This window comes from Symphalangus syndactylus, chromosome 2 (assembly GCF_028878055.3).
Source record: "Symphalangus syndactylus isolate Jambi chromosome 2, NHGRI_mSymSyn1-v2.1_pri, whole genome shotgun sequence".
NCBI classification, from domain to species: domain Eukaryota; kingdom Metazoa; phylum Chordata; class Mammalia; order Primates; family Hylobatidae; genus Symphalangus; species Symphalangus syndactylus.
Window position 1 is genome coordinate 131,450,680 of NC_072424.2, and position 6,399 is coordinate 131,457,078.

A 6,399-nucleotide genomic window follows, 5' to 3' on the forward strand; every position below is an offset into this window, starting at 1 on the left:
TTCATTAGAAGTACAAATGCTTGAATCCCAATTAGATTTGAATATTTTACCTGATTCATTAATCTAATAGAACCAAATTAATTTAATAAAAGGTGTATGCCATATTTTTAACATTGACATGATAATAGCAAACCATGATTGAGTCTATTTTCCATTTTTGACAAATTATATTATTACCTCTTATTTCTTTCAATATAATGAGCCATATGCATCGCAAACATAAAGTAAAACTAAAATTTAAAAAATGTTTGCCCTCACTTCAGCAGCACATATACTAAAATTGGAAAGATACAGACAAGATTATCATGGTCCCTGTGCGAGGATGACGTGCAAATTTGTGAAGCATTCCATATTTTTAATGTAAAAGTAAAAAACCCATCCAAAGATAGCAACTTCAAAGTTTAAAGGAACATCAGCCCATACAGATGAGAAAGAATCAGTGCAAGAACTCTGGCAACTCAAAAATCCAGAGTGTCTTTTTACCTCCAAATGGCCACACTAGTTCTCCAGCAATAGTCCTTAACTGAAATGGCTGAAATGACAGACATAAAATTCAGAAACTGGATAGAAATGAAGATCATCATGATTCAGCAGAAAGCCAAAACCTAATGCAAGGAATCTAAGGAATCCAGTAAAAAAATACAGGAGCTGAAAGATGAAATAGCCATTTCAAGAAAGAACCAAACTGATTTGATAGAGTTGGGAAACTCACCAAAAGAATTTCATAATACCATTGTAAGTATTAACAGCAGAATAGACCAAGCTGAGGAAAGAATTTCAGAGCTTGAAGACCAATTCTTCAAATTATTTCAGTCGGACAAAAACAAAGAAAAAAAAGAATGAATAAAACCTCCAAGAAACAGGAGATTATATAAAGAGACCAAATCTACAATTCATTGGCATCCCTGAAAGACAGAGAGAGAAAGCAAGAAACTTGGAAAATATATTTGAGGATATTGTTCATGAAAATTTCCCTGACCTTGCTAGAAAGGCCAACATTTTTTTTTTTTTTTTTTTTTTTGAGACGGAGTCTTGCTGTCGCCCAGGCTGGAGTGCAGTGGCGCGATCTCAGCTCACTGCAGGCTCCGCCCTCCAGGGTTCACGCCTTTCTCCTGCCTCAGCCTCCCGAGCAGCTGGGACTACAGGCACCCGCCACCTCGCCCAGCTAATTTTTTGTATTTTTAGTAGAGACGGGTTTTCACCGTGTTAGCCAGGATGGTCTCGATCTCCTGACCTCTTGATCCGCCCGCCTCGGCCTCCCAAGGTGCTGGGATTACAGGCGTGAGCCACCGTGCCCGGCCAGAAAGGCCAACATTTAAATTCAGAAAATGCAGAGAGCCCCTGCAAGATAAGATACAAGATGAGCATCTTCAAGACACATACTCATCAGACTTTTCAAGGTTAACATGAAAGAAGATCTCTACAACAAGAATTACAAAATACTGCTCAAGGAAATCAGAGACAACACAAACAGATGAAAAAACATTCCATGCTCAGGAATAAGAAGAATCAATTTTGTTAAAATGACCATGCTTTCCAAAGCAATTTACAGATTCAATGCTATTCCTATCAAACTACCAATGACATTTTCCGCAGAATTAGAAAAAATTATTCTAAAATTCTATGGAACCAAAAAAGAGCCTGAAGAGCCAAGGCAATTATAAGCAAAATGAACAATGCTGGAAGCATCATATAACCCAACTTTAGGCTATATTACAAGACTACAGTAACCAAAATGGTATGATACTGTACAATAACAAACACATAGACCAATGGAACAGAATAGAGAGCCCAGAAATACAGCCATACACTTACAACCATCTGTTCTTTAACAAATTCAACAACAACAAGCAATGGAGAAAGGACTCCCTATTCAATAAATGACACTGGGATAACTGGCTAACCATATGCAGAAGACTGAAACTGAATCCATTCCTTAAACCATATACGAATCAACTCAAGATGGATTGAAGACTTAAATGTAGGCTGGAAGTGGTGGCTCATGCCTGTAATGCCATCACTTTGGGAGGCCGAGATGGGTGGATCACCTGAGGTCAGGAGTTCAAGACCAGCCTGGCCAACATGGTGAAACCTTGCCTCTACTAAAAGTACAAAAATTAGCCTGGCATGGTGGTGCATGCCTGTCATCCCAGCTACTCAGGAGGCTGAGGCAGGAGAATCACTGGAACCTGGGAGGCAGAGGTTGCAGTGAGCCGAGATCATGCCACTGCATTCCAGCCTGGGTAACAGAGTAAGACCTCATCTCAAAAAAAAAAAAAAGACTTAAATGTAAAAAGACTATAAAAACTCTGGAAGAAAGTCTAGGAAATACCATTTCAGACATAAGAATAAGCAAAGATCTTATGACAAAGATGCCTAAAGTAATTGCAACAAAAACAAAACTTGACAAATGGAACCTAATTAAATTAGAGACCTTCTGCACAGCCAAAGAAATCATCAGCAGGATAAAGAGATAACTCACAGAATGGGAGAAAATATTTGCAAACTATGCATCTGAGAAAAGTCTGATATCTAGAATCTATAAGGAACTTAAACAATTTTACAAGCAAAAAAAGAAACAACCCCACTAAAAAGTGGGCAAAGGACATGAACACACTATTCAAAAGAAGATATACACAGGACCAACAAGCATATGAAAAAATCCTCAACATCACTAATCATTTGAGAAATGCAAATCAAAATGGCAAGAAGATACCATCTCACACCAGTCAAAAAATAACAGGTGCTGGTGGGGTTGCAGAAGAAAGGGAATACTTAAACACCACTAGTGGGAATATAAACTAGTTCAGCCATTGTGGAAAGCAGTTTGGTCATCTCTCAAAGAACTTAAAACAGAATTACCATTCAACCCAGCAATTCCATCATTGGGTGTATATACTCAAAAGGATATAAACCATTTGATATGGTTTGGTTCTGTGTATCCACCCAAATCTCATCTTGTAGCTCTCATTTCCCATGTGTTGTGGGAGGGACCCAGTGGGACATAACTGAATGTTGGGAACGGGTCTTTCCCATGCTGTTCTCATGATAATGAATAAGTTTAATGAGATCTGATGGTTTTAAAAATGGGAGTTTCCCTGCACAAGCAGTCTTTCTTTGCCTGCTGCCATCCATGTAAGATGTGAGTTGCTCCTTCTTGCCTTCCACCATGATCGTGAGGCCTCCCCAGGCATGTGGAACTGTAACTCCAATAAACCTCTTTCTTTTGTAAATTGCCCAGTCTTGGGTATGTCTTTATCAGCAGTGTGAAAACAGACTAATACACCATTCTACCATAAAGAAAGATGCACTTGTATGTTCATCACAGCACTATTAACAATAGCAAATACATGGAATTAACCTAAATGTCCATGAACAGTAGACTGGATAAAGAAAATGTGGTACATGTACACCATGGAATACCACACAGCCATAAAATAAAAGAATGAGATTATGTGTCTTGCAGCAACATGGATGGAGCTGGAGGACATTATCTTAAGTGAACTAATGCAGGAATCGAGTGCCACATGTTCCCCTTTACAAGTGGGAGCTAAACACTGAGTAGAGATAGACACAAAGAAGGGAACAATAGACATCAGAGCCAATTTGAGGTGGGAGAGTGAAAGGAGACTGAGATAAAAAAACTACCTGTTGGGTACTATGCTTATTATGTGAATGACAAAATATTCTGTAGCCAAACCTCCACAACACGCAGTTTACCTAAATAACAAACATGCACATGTACCCTTGAAACTAAGGAATATCTTAAGAGAATAAAAATGAAGATAAAAAAGTGTTGCCTTCCCGAAAAGCAAAGAATTTTCCTTGTAAGTTAAATATGAGTTGAAGTAAAATTAGTCTTAAATTGGTTTGTTTAGAAATGAGAAGTAAAAATCTGAAGTAGGGGGATAATAACCAGATGAGACAAGTTTGAGGCACATTTGAGACATAAATAGGTGTCCTTAGGAGGTGACTGAAAATGATGAATTACAGTGAGAGAAGTAATAGAGAGTAGTAGTTAAAATCATAGCCTTGGCTGTCAAATGAAATGATGATACAATTTCAGCTTTGCCACCTGATAACAATAACACTATAGGCAATTGGCTTAACCTCACTACCCTCATTTTCTTATATTGTTACATGGAGTGTTTGGGATGATTAAATAAGATAATGTTCCCAAATCATTTAATGATCTCTGGATTACGGTGAACATTCAATAATAGGTAGATACTACATTTCTGACAGTGATGCTGATGGTGATGGTAGTTGTCATGGCAATTAGAAAACAACTGAAAGCTTTCAGTTTAGGGCACTTTGTGATATAAGGCGATAAAAGTAATCTGGAATTTTGGGTATATGATGACTTTAATGTCTGTAGGATATCTGGATTAATCTAGAAGAGATTATCCTAAGTGATAAAAATTCTGGGTCACCACTGAGCAGGTAATATCTGGCGTTATTACCCAAGACAAGTGTGTTAAATGAGACAAAAATAAATGACCAGGAAACACTGACACTGATTGCATTTAAAGAAAGAAAAGAACTCTCATGGAGTCAGAAAAAAGACAGAAGATAATATTATCAAAGAAGCCAACGCAAAGTAATTTCTTGATTAAAAGATTAAACTGCAATAGTGAAGACATCTCAAGAGGGTGAAGACCGAGAGGAAATCATTGGATGTGGCAGTCAACACATCCATTAATTATCATGACAGCCTGTTTTTTTTTTTTTTCTTTTGAGTGGGGATGAATAAAGATAAGGTAATTTTGTTGATGACTGGATAAAATATTTAAAAAGATGGCAAAAATAGACTAATCTTCAAAACAATCTTCATGTTAGCCCGATTTTGTATGTGAGAAGAACAGAAGCAGAGAGAAATTAATATACTCACTTGTGATCACAGTTCATAAGCAGTGGAATCAGTATCAAAATCTTGCTTTTTTTAGAGCAGTTAAAAATCATAGCTCTCACTAATATATTCTATTTGCAATTAATTTCATTGAGATTAATTTGTCCACATATAATGAAAAACTAATTTCTCTTGGCTTATAGACAATGTTCTAATCTATTTTGGGTTAGACATTAACTTTAGTAAGAAGTGATTGATTTTCAAGGGAAGAAATTATTCTAAAATTCTGGCAAAACTTCATTTAGCCATAGGTAAACAATTAGATCAGAATATTGTTTTACTATGGGTGCCACTTCAAAGGAAGAAAATTTTTTCAAACAGGGAACCTAGTATCATTGGCCAAAGAAAACTGTTCCTATAATTCTTGACACTATAACATGTCAGCTCTGAATTTGCACCTTGACATGCCTAGTACAGTCCAATTAAATGGCACCTGTTCTTTTGGGGTTTCTAAAAAAGCAATTATTCTTAGATTTTTGTCTATTCCCACCCTTCCTCTAACCCTGAAAGTAGTTGTTCATCCAACCACAGTAATGATCATGATAGGATAATTTCATCAAATTGATCCTAGAGACTATATGATTAAATCTCACAGATGGTTTGGAGGGGTCATTCATTGGCTAAACTGTTTTAGAATTTCTCTAATTCATCAGGCCTGTCCCAGACCAGTTATTAACCTCCAAAGCACAGAAATGCCAGAATCTGACTTCCACCTAAGGCTCTTTCATTCTCCAAGACTGTAACTAAACATGTGGTACATGGTATTTTTTGTGCTGAAGAGAAATGAGGGAAGATAATAGGATGGAGATGAGGACCTTCAATTTTCCCAAAAAGTTTTATAGGTAAAAGTAAAAAATAAAAAAAATTAAAATTAAGATTTATAGGGGACATTTTAGAAAACAGCACACATTATTGTCTTTGAGGAACTTGGGCCTTTTGCATGTTTAAAGGGACAAGAAGACCCCAGGCTTAATACCTCCATGTCTAAGAGAGTATTTTATTAGTCAATTAATAGTTTGTGTCTGATATTTTAAAATAAGCATTAATTTTAACTTACATATAGAATGGCATGACACACAAACTTTTTTTGTATATTCACAATCTTATTAGAGCCTGCCAATAATTTAATAAAAAATCTAACCCCCTACAAAAACAACAGTTCTGGATAAATTAACAGGCTTGTTTTCTTTTGTTGTTGTTGTTGCTGTTATTACTTTATTGGGATATAATAAGTACATAGTACAGTAAGAAAATTGTACAGTTCAAATACACATATTTGTACTCCTAAATGAACATTTTACCAATACATGTAAAATGTGCAAAAACATAGAGAATCTCACAAACATAACTATGAGCAAAAGAAGCTAGACACAAAAGATTACATACTGTTTGAATTAATTTATGACTTAATGACAGGCAAAACTTATTTATGCCAATATATGTTACAGTAGATATACAGTAAGAAAATTGTACCGTTCAAATACACATAT

General features: G+C 36.0%; 1 non-coding gene across 1 annotated transcript; it reads left to right on the plus strand.

Annotated features, from left to right (window-relative positions):
- Nucleotides 1-250: 250 nt before the first annotated feature.
- On the plus strand, nt 251-357 carry LOC129477657 (U6 spliceosomal RNA). Its single transcript, XR_008655853.1, has one exon. It is a non-coding gene; the product is annotated as a U6 spliceosomal RNA (small nuclear RNA).
- Nucleotides 358-6,399: the final 6,042 nt, after the last annotated feature.